This window comes from Callorhinus ursinus, unplaced genomic scaffold (genome assembly GCF_003265705.2).
Source record: "Callorhinus ursinus isolate GAN/ISIS: 27379988/994484 unplaced genomic scaffold, GSC_fseal_2.0 scaffold16, whole genome shotgun sequence".
Classification (NCBI taxonomy): domain Eukaryota; kingdom Metazoa; phylum Chordata; class Mammalia; order Carnivora; family Otariidae; genus Callorhinus; species Callorhinus ursinus.
Window position 1 is genome coordinate 21005222 of NW_027397078.1, and position 16600 is coordinate 21021821.

The 16600-nt window shown below is 37.1% G+C and overlaps 1 long non-coding RNA gene across 1 annotated transcript; it reads right to left on the minus strand.

Annotated features, from left to right (window-relative positions):
- Nucleotides 1-536: 536 nt before the first annotated feature.
- On the minus strand, nucleotides 537-14076 carry LOC141374280 (uncharacterized). The gene is made up of 3 exons (XR_012381041.1): nucleotides 13980-14076; nucleotides 6101-6146; nucleotides 537-601 (listed from the first exon to the last, which is right to left on the minus strand). It is a non-coding gene; the product is annotated as an uncharacterized lncRNA (long non-coding RNA).
- Between the last annotated feature and the right edge of the window lie 2524 nt (nucleotides 14077-16600).

The window sequence follows — 16600 nt, forward strand, 5'->3', positions numbered from 1 at the left end:
TGCATGTGAGGAAGCTACCTGAAGCCAAGGAAAGAATAACATGAAAGAAACAGGCATAAAAATCTCCACAGCTCAAATGGAGCAGGAATTATTGGTGGTCTCAACAACTTAAGTAGAAAACATTATAATATATGAAGAATCAGGTACACTGTGCAGAAGGGTATTGGCTCACTTTTGGGGCAAGATAATACCTAGACCAAAGGCTTATCTGGTCCTGCTTAACAAAGCTTAAAAGCAAATATTAAAGGTTCAAACCCCAAGGAAAAGAAATTAATAAAACTTCACCAAGACAGATCACAAAGAAATTGCTTACAATCAGTGATAAAGAGGGGAGAACACATTCTGCAGAGAAACAAATATGAGAATTCCAACAGACTTTTTTGGGGGAACAGTACCTATGAGAAGACAGTGGGACAATACCTTTCAAGTGCTGAAATAACAATCAACCTTGAATGGTATAACCAGTAAAAATATATTTCAATAATAAAAGTGAAATATTTGTTCAAACATACAAAAAATGAAGTAATTCATCACCAGCAGACATGCACTTTTAAAAGAAGTCCTTCAGGAAGAGTGAAGTGAACCACATAGGAATCTTCATCTATACAAAGGAATGAAACACCAAAAATGAGAAATATGTGATAAATACAAAATGATTTTTTCTTATATGCTAAATTACATTAAAAGATAATTGAAAGTTTAAATAAAAATAGCAAAAGTGTTTTGTGATATTTATAACATATGTAAAAATAAACTGTATGACAACAATAACACAAAGGACAGAAGGGAAATAAATTGTACTATTTCAAGGTTCTACCATAAGTGATAAAATATTACTTGACAGTAGACTGCTCTAAGTTATCTATACAAGAAACATTAAAGCAAAATTTGACCAAAGGTATATGGATTGCAACTAGGTACATGAGTAGATATCAACATCATTAATCATTAGAGAAATTTAAATTAAAACAATGAAATATCAGCATATACTTATTAGAATGGCTAAAATTAAAAAACAATAATAAACTGACAATATTAAACTTTGGCAAAGATGTGTAGCAACTAGAACTCTCATGCATTGCTGTGGGAATGCAAAATGGCATGGCCACTTTGGAAAACAGCTTGGCAGTTTCTCATAAAGTTAAACATACATTTGCCATATGACCCAAAAGCTCCACTCTTAGATATTTACCTAAGTGAAATGACTGTATTTCTGAATATTAACAGCAGCTCTATTTATAATGCCAAAATTTGGAAATATGAAAATGTCCTTAACCTGGTGAATGGATCAATATAATGCAGTATATGCATACAGTGGGATACTACTCAGCAATACAAATTAATGAAATACTGACAATTGCAAGAATGTGGATAAATGTCAAATGCATGATGGTAAGTGAAAGAAGCCAGGCTCCAAATTCTACACACTATATTGATCCATTTATATAACCTTCTGGGAAAGGTAAAACTATAGTGACAGAAATTGATGAGGGATTGCCAATGGCGGGGGGTATGAGAGGTGATGAATCCAAAAAACAAACAAATAAACAAAAGCCCAAGAATTCCTATATGAAACCCACACTTGCTTGATACAAAAGGTCCTATACTCTTTTTTTTTTTCAAAAGGTCCTGTACTTTTAATACTAATCCTGTGATGACACATTCAAGTTTAACTAAAGAGAGAGAAGTATGAGAGCAATTATTTGGGTAATTCATATTCTAAAAAAACCGCTATTCTTGTATATTACTTTCTTGGTTCTCCAAGTGTGTTACTCAGACCAGCAATATCGGCCAGACCTGGGAGCTTGCTGGAAATACAAATTCTCAGGCTCCCTTCCCAGACCTACTGAATCAGAAACTCTGGGGGTTGGAGTGGATCCAGTAATGTGTTTTAACAAGTCTTCCAGATGATTCTGATGTGCACTAAAGCTTGAGAACTGCAGATATACATTAACTCATTAGCCCTCATTACTTCAAACAGTAAATGCAAATGAATTGGGTTCCTCAGTTAATCTGCATGGGAACACTACTCACCTGTATACTCTCTTATGAAATCCCAACTCTTAGTGAAATCTTCCATTCCTCCCTACCCCTACACAATACATTGTTTACACCTTTATTAAACAATCCTTTCCTTTCACCTTGTGTTATATTTCATTGCTGACATGTCTACAGCCTTCACTAGAATGCCAGTTCCATGGGGCATGGATTCTCATTTTTCAAGATTTAGAAAACTCATTGCCAGTCTAATCAGAGTAAGGACAGATCCAGCTGATCATGAAGGTTAAAATAATTGGGAAGTGTCAGTTTCCAAGGTACATAAAGTTTCAGGCTTGGTTTAAGTAAATCATTTACATTTAGTAGTCATCATATTTTCAGACCCATCAAAATGAGGGTGGGGGTGTGGCAGCCATGAAAACATTGCTCACGGGGCACCTGGGTGGCTCAGTTGTTAGGCGCCTGCCTTTGGCTCAGGTCATGGTCCCAGGGTCCTGGGATGGAGTCCCATATCTGGCTCCCTGCTCAGCGGGAAGCCTGCTTCTCCCTCTCCCACTCCCCCTGCTTGTGTTTCCTCTCTCGCTGTGTCTCTCTCTGTCAAATAAATAACATCTTAAAAAAAAAAAAAAAGAAAACATTGCTCACAGATTTCTTACTGCAGGGAGCATAATTGATCAGTGGCCCAGCCGTTGAGTTCTGAATCTATCATTGCACTTCCCACAGGTTGCTTCTAGCCAATGATAGCATGCAGCAGGGATACTAAATCAGGGGTATTCCTGCAAGGTACAGGACTTCTTTAATGAGCAACTTTGGCTCAAGGACTACCCATCAGCCTTGCTGAAACTTTCTTGAAACTGAACTGCATCTAAGACTTTTCCTACCTAACCTTCCATTCTTCCATCTCTCCTCCATTGGAGTTGAACTTGCATTGTGGTCTGATAGCTCTCTAAGCCTCTTTCAGTTCCCTCCACACTTTCCCTCACAGCCATTTTTCCCAAATAGATCTCTGCCTTGTTTAATGTCTTAGTGTCTGTTTCTCCCAGGATCTGAACTAACAATGCAGGGATTGTGTCTAGTTTGAGTTCCATGAATAGTTTTGCTTCCCTTAAGCAATTGCTTTGTTTTTAATATATGGACAATGTTACCTGGGTAAATGACCACTTCCCGTTTGCAGATTGGATGCTAGAAAATTGAAAACAAAAGGATGACTCTAGGGGCGCCTGGGTGGTTCAGTCCGTTAGGTGTCTGCCTTCGGCTTGGGTCATGATCACGGGGTCCTGGGATTTAGCCCCACGTTGGGGGGGTGTCCCTGCTCAGCGGGGAGCCTGCTTCTCCCTCTCCCTCTGCTTTCTCTCTCTCTCTCATGTAAATAAGTAAAATCTTAACAAAAATACTTTAAAAAAAAGATGACTATTTTATGGAGATAATCATCTTTTCTTTAAATTTTGAATCCACTTTAATTCACAAGTTTTTTAAAGTTTCATTTTGGACTTAATTGCATAAATTTTTGTAAACCATATGAAATAATTTCTGAAAGAAAAACAGTATAAAAATAACTCAAATATTGATCAAATATTAAGGGGTGGTGTCAGGATTGCCATGTTCAGCTAGTCTCATAGGCTATGTACTCAATGGCTTGAAACTGGATGCTCAATATGATTGGTTCCATCTGAAGTTGTGTGTTGGTCCTGGGTGGCGTTTGCCCAAAGATGGAAAGAACATGATAATGGCAAACCCAGACAGTGACATGGGGAAGTCCAGTTAAGCAGACAATTTTACTGGGTAACAATATATAGCTGGATAATGATAATCCTACTAAAAAATTTAGAAGTGGAGCCCCATTCTTCAAAGTTAAGCTAGAGCGCTCTTTAGATCTCTGGAATAGGGCCCCCCCCCCCAGTGGAGAAAATTTAGAAACCCTGAGTACTAATAAGAACTCTTTAGGGCAAAAACAACAGATTAACTTGAAGCAAACTAGCTTAAGCCAAAAGGTTAATCTAATAAATCATATAATCACAGTGCACAGAAGAAAACAGCATTAGGTGAGGCTTTACATGTGTCTTGTTAGGAAGGAAAAACTTTTCCTTGACTGTTTTAGATTCTGTACCTGGGGCCTTGTTAATTAAACCAATAAAAGACTAACAGGAAAAAAGGCACACAGTTTTTACTAATATTTACATGCACAGGAGTTCAGAGAAAAAAAGTGCAACTCAAAAAAGCAGTGAGAGTTGGGGGCTTATATACCCTTAAAACAAGGGAAAGAGTGCTAGGTTTCAAGGGAAAATAAATTATGGGGAAGTGACTAGGAAATATATATGATAGAAATAATGGAAGATAAAGGCTATTTTAGTAAGGTCTGTTTACACAAACTCATCTTAATATCAACTCTAGTCTGATGATAAGAGCCCTTCTTCTCTCCCTGATACTGGGACTGTGGGAGGGAGCACCTTCCTCAAAGGGAAATTCATGACCTGCTTTTAGGAAGATAAGCGGAGGGCAGAGAACTCTCCCTGCATTTGTTGATTGTCAGTTGCCCTCAGCTCAAAATAATCTTTATGTCAAAGTGACATATTCTGATTGCCTTCAGTTTCAAACAATATGAATGGGACCTTATATAATGTATATTTGTCATTTGTCATTTTTAGCTGCTTAGAAAATGAAGAGCCATTCTACTTTTGGGGAACCCTACTCTGCGCTTCTCAGCAGGTGATAGAGCATCTCGCAATAACAGAAGCTTAGAGGTAAAATCTATTGTCTTCCCATCTCCTGGTGATCAGAGCTCAGGAATCAACACTCAGATTCTGTCATCTAGGATTGCGTATCTTGAGCTAGGGACCTGAAGGAAAAAGAGTTTCATCGTTTAGTTGCCTGCATCTGACTATGTGAAGGAGATGGGGAACAACAGTGTCACATACATTTGAAGATCAGATTTTTTTTTCTGCAATATTACTCAACTCTTTGATTCCTTCTTATTTCCTGAGCATGGTTTTCCAATTCTCCCTTTGATTCTCTGAACTATTAATATTCTTCTAATTAATTTCTCCTCTATTTAATTTTATAGAAGTGATTTTGGGTTCATGCAGCCCACCTGATATAGCTGGTTTCTCTGTATCTATTTGTCAGTTACTCTTCCTTAATCTTAGAACCTCCTGGGGCTACATGCTTCCTCATTCAGGTGCAGCAGGAAACATGTCTGAATTTTCCAAGGAGTTACATTAATGAATGAATAAACATGCCACTTTTTTATACCTTGAATCAGTTTGAGATAATTTACTACAGCTAAATGTTAGCGATTAATTTAAGTTGCAATAGCAGTGGCTTTTAGGTTATAATAAAATGGGGTTAATAATAAATTATCATCATAAAATTAAATCTTTAAGGGTCAGAGGAACATGTTGTTTCTAAACACGGAGAATGGACCATGAACACAGATGAAGTGTAAGGCCCCAGCTGTCTAAAGTAATTTATTTCAACATTAGGGTTTTCATGCAACACAGTTCATTAGGAAAATAAAATATTTCAAACACCCTGTGTTTCTACTGACATTAATAGAAGTTGCTTGCATACATCAGGTATTGACTATTATCCAGACATATTGAAATAATACTTCAAGAAGTATCACTTTCAATATGAAACACTGATGATTGAAAAATTTTATTTTTCTTGTAAGCGGTAAATGTGAAAGTAGAATGGCCAGTTGAATGAATGTGGAATTGTCAGGAAACAAGATGTTTGCTATATTCTCGAGTTTCTCAAGCCAATGAAAAAATTACTTGACCCTTCTGTGTCTCAGCTTCCTCATGTCTTAACAGTATCTATTTCACAGGGTTGGTTTAGAAGAAAACATTATATTGAGTACAGTGACTGGCACAGTTCCTGAAACTGATGAAAGATGACTATCAACACAGTTCCTTAAGCATGATACGTTCAAATTACCATGAATTCTTTGGGCATGTAGTAGGAACTAATCATTAGAGATGTTGATTGTTTCCTTAAAATGATAATTCAGTTTATTTAGTCACTGTAAAAAATATTTATTGTGCTTTATTGAATATTCAACACTGTGCTAGATCCAGCAGATGACGGAGTGAAAGTATCTTACCTCTGTGAGCTCATGGTTTGGTCAGGAGGCAAAAGTAATTAAGAATCTGTTAAAAAACAAAAGCAAACCAAAGAACCTGAACTCCCAGAACAGACTGGAGGTTACCAGAGGCAGAGGGTGGGGGCAGGGGGGTGAGCAAACCGGGTGAAAGTTGTCAAAAGGTACAAACTGCTATTATAAAATAAATAAGCCCCAGGGTTGTAACATATAGCATGGTAACTATAGTTAATAATACTGTATTGTATATTTGAAACTTGCTAAGAGAGTAGACCTTAAAACTTCTCCTCACAAGAAAAAAATTGATTTGTAATTATGTATGGTAACAGATGTTAACTAGACTTATTGTGGTGATCCTTTTACATATATACATATGTGATGTGTATGTTGTACACCTAAAATTAATATAATGTTATATGTCAATTATATCTTAATAAAAAAAATCAATGTTACACAGTAATAATAAAATTATGTACTGAACTCTGTTTAAGGGACCAGAGTGATAACAGATTAGCAATGTCAATATACCATACTGCTAATAAAAGCTAACATTTATGTACTACTTACAATGAGACAGATCCTGTTCTAAACTCTTTGTATGTATTAACTTACTTAATCCTTACACCCCTATGAAATAGATGCAATTATTTTCCTTACTTTACAGTTGAGGAAACTGAGGTATGGAGAGGTTAAATAACTTTCCTTAGGTTATTCAACTCGTAAAAGGCAAAATAAACCAATCCCAGCCATCTGATTTCAGAGCCTGAGCCCTTAACCACAAGGTTACAGTCCCACCCTGAGGCATCAGAAGGGCCTTTGTAGAGGAGGTAATGTATGAATTGAATCTGGAAGGATGTACAGGACTGAACCAGGCAGATATGGGTGAAAGGCATTCCAGCGAGAGGGAATAGCATGTGTGTTGGCAGATAGAACAGGTTATATTCAGACTACTTACAAGTAATTTACTATGTCTGCAGCCCAAGTCAGCTATGAAGAAACCAGAGATGAGGAGACTAGTCCAGAAGATTATAGCTCTAGTCCAAGTAAGAGAGAATGAGAAACCAGGCTATGTTGGTGCTACCTGGAATGGAGCACCTATTATGTGCTAAATTCTGTAGGGAATACAAAAATGAAGGGGACATAACCTTGTCCTCAAAGGGTTTATATTCATGTGGGACTAGAGATGGGATAGATAGTAAATTTTGCTGGAAATAGCAGCTTTGACAAAGGTTGTGAAATAGCCTTTCCAACAAGAGGGAAAATTGACCTTCACAAGTAGAAAGAGAGAAAAAACATGCTAATTTTAACATTGATAAGTATAGGATAATTTTAAGGATAAAACATGATTTCCATGACTACACAATCAGAAATAACCAGCTCTGAAGCAGTTGCCAGAAAAATATTCCAAGGCTTATTATGGGCTCAAAGTTAAATTTGTCAGTAATATAATTCTTTTAAGAAAGGAGGGATGGAAATGGGATGTGTACACTGAAGCAGAGTCTCTAAAAACAGCAAGTTTTCCTCCCACAGCTGTCAGCAGTGGTCAAGTGTTATGGGAATACTAGGTCTACTTTGGGGCTTTGAAATCAGTATCAGCAACTTAGAAAGGATACAAAATGTGATAATGGGTTTAGGCAATAGGCACACTGAGCAAAGGTTAAAGGTGTTCTGACTATTTATTCTGAATTACACTGACCCGTGCAAGCATGCCAAGGGCAGTCTCACATCTAGAAAAGAAATGGTCTCTTTTTAAAAAGACACGGGCTTACTTTTTAAAAGTTTCAACTAGTTTAACTGGAAATTGCTTTGAATACACATACTTCTTTTATGCTCTGAAATTTCCTGGAAAATTAAATACAAAATGCATTTTAATGAAGTGCTGTAAGTATTAAAATTAAAGATGGAAGGACTTGGGCTTCAAAAAAATTAGAATTTTCTCTAATAACATTATCTTAGCCCAATTGAACACATCTAGGATTTTATATCACTATTAAAACACTCTGAAACAAATTAACATTTGCTAAAGAAACTTTATGACATTTCATTTAAAAAATTCTGACATGGCAATTTTCATGTTACATTAACAATCAAATATATTTACTCACAAAAGTTTAATTCATTAAAATCATTCCATATATATGAATCATAGATATGTGATTCTGATTAATAAATATTTGCTAATGTATTTAATATACTTTTATAAAGTGCTTATTTTATGTTAGGCACTTTTCCACGTGTTTGGGGTATATAACAAAACAAGCAACATTTGCTGCCTTCCTGGAGTTTATATTCTACCGGAGGAAGGGAGACAGTGAAAAATAAACATAGTAAATAAATGCTCTAGTATGTTAAAGCTGATGAGTACTGTAGAAAAAGGCAAACCAAGAAGAACAAAGTTAGAGAAATCAGGAGGGCTGGGAAGTACTGAGGACAGGGGGCAGAATTAAATAGAGTGGTCAGAGTAGCATCTTTGAGGAAGGAGAATTGAGCAAAAACTCAAAGGAGAGGAAGGAGACAGTCATGGAGAAGATAGACAATACTCTGGCTGAAGAATGTTTGGAGGCGGAGGAAATGGCTTGTGCAAAGGCCCGAAGGCATGTGCCTCATGTTTGTGAGTAAAAGCAAAGAGGCCAATGTGGCTGGGGCAGAGTGAACAGGGGGAGGAAACTGAAGGTAAGATCAGAGAAATAGCTGGTGGAGACCATGTAGGACCTCAAAGTCCATTGCAAACTTTGACTTTTACTCAGAACAAAATGGAGTCACTGGAAGGTTTTGAGCAAAGAAGTGACATGATCTAACTTTTGTTTTAAAATATCACACTAGCTGCAGTTTTGAGAAGAGACTGTAAGGAGGAAAAGATAGAAACAGAACACCATTTAGGAGATCTCTGTAAGGCAAGAAATGAGGATTCCAAAGTGGCAACAGTGGAGATGGGGAAAGTGGCTGCACCTAAATGAATGGAAATGAAGGGAATGAACGAAGAAGCAGCTTCTGTATTTTAGTTGTGTTTTGCTTTCAGTCTCCCACTATAGATTTTAATGGAGTTTTCTGGGTTCTTTAAAATGCTATCAGAAAATATTTATTTAGTCCCCAGTTTTTATCATAGCTTCCTAGCAGACACTGAAGGAAATAAAGTAGGTAACAAATGCCCATCCTGGCCCTAGAAGTGCTTGCACTCTAATTCTTTTTTTTTTTTTAAGATTTTATTTATTTATTCATGAGAAAGAGAGAGAGAGAGAGAGAGAGAGAGGCAAAGGGAGAAGCAGGCTCCCAAGGAGCAGGGAGCCCGATGCGGGACTCGATTCCAGGACCCTGGGATCATGACCTGAGCCGAAGGCAGATGCTTAACCATCTGAGCCACCCAGGCACCCCTGCACTCTAATTCAAATAGAATTCTATGTAGAATAACTATCAATTTAGAGGGTAGATAAATATGGAAAATTTGACTGTGAACTCACCAGAGATAATTTGGCTATTCTGATTGGTAGAAAGGAATCACCTTTTTACCTCAGTGTTCCCAAACTGCCCTTCTTGAAGTTACTCATTATGGAAGGAAAACATTTCTCTATCAAGTTTGAACAATGACATTGCTCTGTGCTGCCCCAAAATGTAGTCATTGTTTATATGTGCTATTTAAATTTCAATGAAAAGTAATTAAAATTAAATCGAATGTGAAATTTAGTTCCTCAGCCATGATAGCCACATTTCCAGTACTTAATAGCCACATGTGGCCGGTGGCTACTGTACTAGATAGAACAGATATAGAACTCTTACCTCATCTCATAAATTCTATTGGATAGCTCAGGCTAGGTACTTACATGGAAATTTATGTATATATATACCAGATGTTTCTGGTATCCCTCTTTCTAGATTTTATCAGTATGGATAATTACGAAAAAAGAATAGGAAAGAAAACACATACTTGTATCACTTATGTATTCTAATGAAATACCAGCCCCATATTTTTCCCATTTCTTTTGTATTTGTCTGTCACAGCTTCTTCCTTTTCTTATTCTTTTTTTTGTCTTGAATTTCTTGGTGCTATCTATTTTTTCCACCACCTAGAATTAGAAATCAATTCTTTTGTTTCAAATGTGAATTCCCCCCTCTAATTATAAGCTGCTACTTTATATAACAAAAGAATTGATTTCTGAAAGCACTATTCAGACATTAGCAAAACCAACAATTGGAATTATCATTCAAATCAATGTCCCTTGTGAACGTTAGCAGGCAATGCTAAGATATAGCCTTATTTTTAGACTCTTTTCCCCATTCGTCTACTTTATGCTTTTTAATCAATCTTATATGATAGCAGGCATCTTTCTTTGCTTGTTACATTTCAGCTTGCTTTATCATCCTTTTTGTGCAGCGCTATTTATTTAGATTTCTTGCTAACTGAAACAGCAAGTATGGATTTATTCAAGTAACAAGATGATTTATTTTCTTGGGAAATGGAATAAATATTACATATTAAATTAATTATTCTAAAATAAGCCTGGTTGGTTACTTTAGGTAATTTCTCTTCTCCATCTCCGCTTGGGGCTGGGTTAATTTGAGGTAGGCTAGAAAGCTAGCCTTGTGATTTGACAATTTCCTCTTCACTCAGGTCCACCCCCTCTCCCATTTTGCTATGCTCTCCTCTATATCACAGACCACAGACAGAAGACTTCTACAAACTACATTTCCCAGATCCTTGCCAAATTTGTTCCTTTTGGGATCCACCAGTGGGAGGCAATGGCTGGAGACTGGAGGTGAGAAGCCAAAGTTTGTCTTCCTTCCTCGCTTTGGTTCTGGAGGTAACTTTGTTAGTGTCGACAGCAACTCTGTGGTTGCAGCTCCTACAAGCCACAATTTCCTCTGCAGTCCCAACTCCCAACTCACAGCTCATTCTATGACTTCAGCTCCTGCCGGATGAGCACTCCTCCATGTTGCCAGATTCCCCTTGGTAGCCAGCTGTGCTGCCGCGCAAACAGCCCCTCCTCCAAGTTTTCCAGCTCCTGTCAAAGGAACTCAGAGCCTGAGCTCTGGTAATATCAACTCCTTCTGTTCTTCTGCAGCCCCAGTAATGGTAGCAGCTTCTTGTATTTGATAACCTCTGGGCTGTCTCCCCTTTTCCTGTTGTTTCATCAGCTCTTCTAACAGCTTGAGACTAGCTTCCCATATAAAACTACCTTTATTGCACTACATGACAGGACTTCTGTTGCCCTAATTGTACTGTGACTAATAAACCCTGACAGCATGGTATCTGAAAGTAGCAGGGAGGCACAAAAACAAATGATCTTAGGGTCAAAAGAACTGTTTAAAATCTGAACATTCCAATTCCTTAGTGTATGACGACAGAAGATACTTATACTTTGAGTTTCAATATCCTCAACTGTAAAGTTTAGAAAATAATTCCCATTCCATTGGTCGATCATAAATATTGAATGAGCTAACTTAAGTGAATACACACAGGAAATATACAGCAGGAAATACTCAATAAATATTCAAATTATTGTAAAAGCATTTTCTTCATTTTAGGAAGCAACTTCTCTGTTGTAACTTTAGCTCTTGATCTTTATCTAATTGGCAGACTTCCAACAAGATTGGTCTGAAGGAAATCTAATCCTCTCAGGTTCATATGTGTTTAAATCTGCATTGCTATTTTCTCAGAGGTTGTGTGAGGGATATATTCTAACTATTAAAAAAAAGACTGTGACTAATTCATCATAAAAGAAATCATACTTAGGCTGCTGTGCAATCTTTTATGCTGCGATATATATTCTAGTTATTCTAGTGTTCTTGAGTTTTTCTGTCCCTGAAGGTCAATGGGAGAAATCTATCCACAGTTTTATTAAACCCTGCCTTCCTATTGTCACCAAGACATCCATTTCTGGTAACCAAAAACAAAACTAAGTGGTATGAAATGTAGACCATAATATAAGCAAAAATCTTCCAGCAGTGATCACAATTTTCAGCCATCAGTCACTGAGGCCTATCTTGTGTCATTGGCAAGTACATTTATAACTTCCTTGTTCTAGGCAAAAGTGTTTCTCTATAATTAGAGCAACTCCAAACATTAGAGGACTATGTTTTAACCAACTATTTTGCATTTTAGTCATTTTATTGTTAACTATAATATACATTGAGGAAAATGTGTAAAGTAGGAATTTACAGCTCAATTTTTTCTTATGTAGTGAACTTCTGTTCAATGACCTCCAAGATCAAGGAATAAAATAAAGTCATCAACCTAAAAACCTCATTCAGACCTTGTCATAATCACTACTTCTATCCTCCAAAGATAATATCAATTTTACAGTAGTTATTTCCTTCTTTTCTTTATAGTTTTACTTCCTAAGAACGTATCCTTAAACAGTATGATTTATGTGTACCTGATGTTTTTATGTTGTTTAAATGGAATAATCTAGAAGTCTAGCATTGTATTTATGGGAAACATGCATATGGTTCTAATTCATTCATATTTATGTTTCATAGTATTTCATTGTTTGATTTGACACAATTTATTTATCCATTTTATTTTTCAGTGTGTTTGGGATTTTTTCCAGTTTAAGATACAACAAATAATGACACCAAGCATATTGTTGTATATGTCGCTTGCTGTTTACTTGCCTACACTTTTTTTGGGTAGAGATATAAAAGTAGAATTGCTTGAGTCATAGAGCAAGAATATCTTCAATTTTGGTAGATAATATCAAACTGTATTTCAAAGTATTTTTAAATAATTTATATTCTTACCAATACTTTAATAGATTTCCATTGCATATATCCTTGACAATACCTGGTAGTGTGTGTGTGTGTGTGTGTGTGTGTGTGTGTGTGTGTGTACACACACATGTTTCTTAAATGTTAGTGGTATCTAATTATAACTTTAATTTGCATTTAGTTGATTACTAGTTAATTGAGCTCATTTAATGTGTTTACAGACCACTTGGACATCCCTTTTGGAGGGAGGGGAGATTTAAAGTGCTGATTCAGGGGCGCCTGGGTGGCTCAGTTGGTTAGGCATCTGCCTTCGGCTCAGGTCATGATCCCAGGGTCCTGGGATTGAGTCCTGCATCAGGATCCTTGCTCAGCAAGGAGTCTGCTTCTCCCTCTCCCTCTGCCCTCCCCCACTCATGCTCTCTCTCTCTCTCTCTCTCTCCCCCTCTCTCTCTCAATTTTACCCCTTATTTTCTATTTGGTTGTCAGGATTTTTGCTGTTGAATTTTAGAAGTTCTTTATTTATTCAGTAAGCTAGTCTTCTATCAGCTATATGTATTATAAATGTCTTATACAACTCTAGCTTTTGTGCCACTCTCATAATGGCATCTTTTGATAACAAGTAAGTTAAGTAGTAACCCAGTTAAAAACCAGGCAAAGGACTTGAATAGACCTTTCTCCAAAGAAGATATACAAATGACCATTAAGCACAAGAAAAGACGCTCAACTTCTCTAGTCATTAGGGAAATGCAAATCAAAACCACAATGAGGGACCATGTCATACCTACCAGGATGACTATAATTTTTTACAAAAGTTAAAAAACATGTGCTTGTGAGGCTGTGAAGATATTAGAACCCTAGTGCATCATTGGTGGGAAAGTAAAATGGCATAGCCAGTGTGGAAAATAGTTTGTTGTTTCTTCAAAAAGTTAATAATGGAACTACCATAGGACCCAGCAATTCCACTCCTTGGTATATATCCAAATAATTCAAAGCAGGGACACAAACAGATATTTGTACACCAATGTTCATAGCATCATTATTCATAATAGCCAAAAGGAGCAAACAACCCAAATATCCATCAACAGATGAGTGTGTAAACAAATGTTTTATATATATTGGAATATTATTCAGCCCTAAAAAAAAGAATGAAATTTTGATATATGCCACAACATGGATGTACCTTAAAAACATTTTGGTGGGGGCACCTGGGTGGCTCAGTCGTTGGGCATCTGCCTTCGGCTCAGGTCATGGTCCCAGGGTCCTGGGATCAAGCCCCGCATCGGGCTCCCTGCTCAGTGGGAAGCCTGCTTCTCCCTCTCCCACTCCCCCTGCTTGTGTTCCCTCTCTCACTGTGTCTCTCTCTGTCAAATAAATAAAATTTTTAAAACCAAAAAAAAAAAAAACAACAAGAAAAAAACAAAAAAACATTTTGGTAAATGCAAGAATATTTACTTACACCTACATGCAGACTCCATCCCTGGCACTATGGTTATTCTGAATAGGGCCCATTGGGCAAACACTGAGATGGCTTAGGGCAAAGACGGGCTGAACTCCACTAAATGGGTGAAGTTAACCACTTGGTTTTTCAGTGTCTCTCTAGTGCTGCATGTTTTCTTGTGGGCATGAACATGAGAAAAAGATTGGCCTACTTTGTCACCACCCCAGTATGTCCATTTATATGCTTTACTTCTTAGAACTCCTGGACATGATCTTTTATTTATGTTCCTTCTAGATATCCTTTCTAACCAGCTAACATATTTGTCACTGCACAGAATTCTATCCATATCCTAACCTCAGGCTGCTTATTCCCTCACATCAAGTTGATGACCAGATATACTGTTTGAAGCTATGTTCATTGGGATGCTTTCCCCCTCACCACTGTGTTTAAGGGCCACCCTTGAGTGAGGCTGTAATATAAGGTAGTAGTAGTAAACTTACAACTTGCACCAGCATATTGAGCCAGCTCATCTGTGCACCAGGCCTGTAGGGAATTCCCCATAATTCCATTGGCATGAATTGAAGGAGAGTCCTGAGTGCAGCAACAATAGATATAAAATAGATCTGTGTTACCTGACTGAGTACTTTGTTTGTAACCTTTCAGGCTGGCCCAGGTCCATTATGAACATACAATTTTTATCATTTAATGAATTCTTACTATGCCTTATTCTGCAATTTTTTGATTTGGTGGATCAGAAAATACCCAGCTTATGATAAGCAGTTCTGGTCACATAGTCCCTTGATGCCCCATGGTTAGATATATCATTTCTATCAGGGCCCAGTAACATGTCAAGAGTTGCTTTTTGAATGGTGAATTGTTTTCTGCTATAAATGGCATGTCTTTGTTCCATGTTTAGCAACCTAAACTGTGAATATATATGGTATCCTTATATATTGGTACTTCTAGCACCTTGGTATCTGCCATTTATGATAGTCTAAACTTGTTCCAGAGCAATCTCTTTCTCTGGACCCTACCCAAAACTGACAAGCTTCTAAGATCAGAGTAGCATTCTCATATGTGTTGTATTCTGCCTGCAAAGTCTGCAAAGACTTTTTTTTAATGATAAAATGTACAAGGTACAATAACATGTCTTTACCTTAAGGGGATGTCCTGGCATATACCAGATGCCTAGACTCCTAAAAAATTATTAAAGTGGCAGTCTCTCGAATCTTTGTAGAGTTTACTTTCTACCTTCTTGCATACGTCTTTCCATAACATCTAGATTATTTGCAATTTTTTGCTTCAACTTCTATTAACTTGATGTTATATCCTGCAATTTTATGACTTGGTGGATCAGACAGTATGTTGTAATGAAAAATCATTGTTGCCTCTATGATGTAAGAAGTCTACAGTATTATCACCTTGGACCAGCATTATGTTCTACAGAATATACAAATGATTGATTGAAGTCTCTTGGAATTACGTTGTGACAGAGAGCAGATGAATGAAGATAGCTCTGGAGCAATACTGTGAATACATACTGCTTCAAATGAAAGCAAATCACTTCTGCTCCTTCTCCTTGATGAGGTTGAAATGGATGTATTTGCCATATCAGTAGCCACATACAAAGTCCAGGGGATGTGTTGACCTATACTAGTAAATACTTTATATTAGGCAATATAACTGTTATTAGGATTACTATTTCTTGAAGTTTACAGTAGTACGATGATGTCTATCATATTCCATCAGTTTTTTGCATGAGATGGGCTGATGACTCTGCTTCCTTTAATTATCTGAGTATGTTCTAATCTCTGTTGGTTCACCTGAGTTGTGGTATTACTTCTGAATTGCTATTCTGTTTGGATTAAGACCATTTCAGGCATTAGACTTGACCTTTATTACTGTTATAACTCTTAAAGTGAGTGTTCTAACAAGTAATAAGTATATTCATACAAATCATGCACTCGGGGACTGGGAAAATAACAACAGAGTTGTTACATAGCCCCAATGGATCCATGGTGGAATCGTCTCGAGCCAGAACTCCACCTATCATCTGGCCTCTATAGCCTCCACTTTAATAAGGAACCATGATGTTATTTTTGTACTTCTGCTGTCAGTATAAACTCATCCAACAGCCTTTGGAAGTTCTGAGCGTTCTCCTTTCCTCAGTGTACCTATGGGTTATGGCCATCTTTTTGTGCAACACCCAGGGGAATTGCTGTTGTATATACTTACTATGACATAACCTCCCCTTCAAACTCTAGGCTCTGGGTGCAAGAACTGTCTCAGTTTTGGAAACTGGGAAAGGGATTAGGATTTTGTGTTGCAGCAGATAACATCAGCCTTTTGCTCTCCTGCTTTTG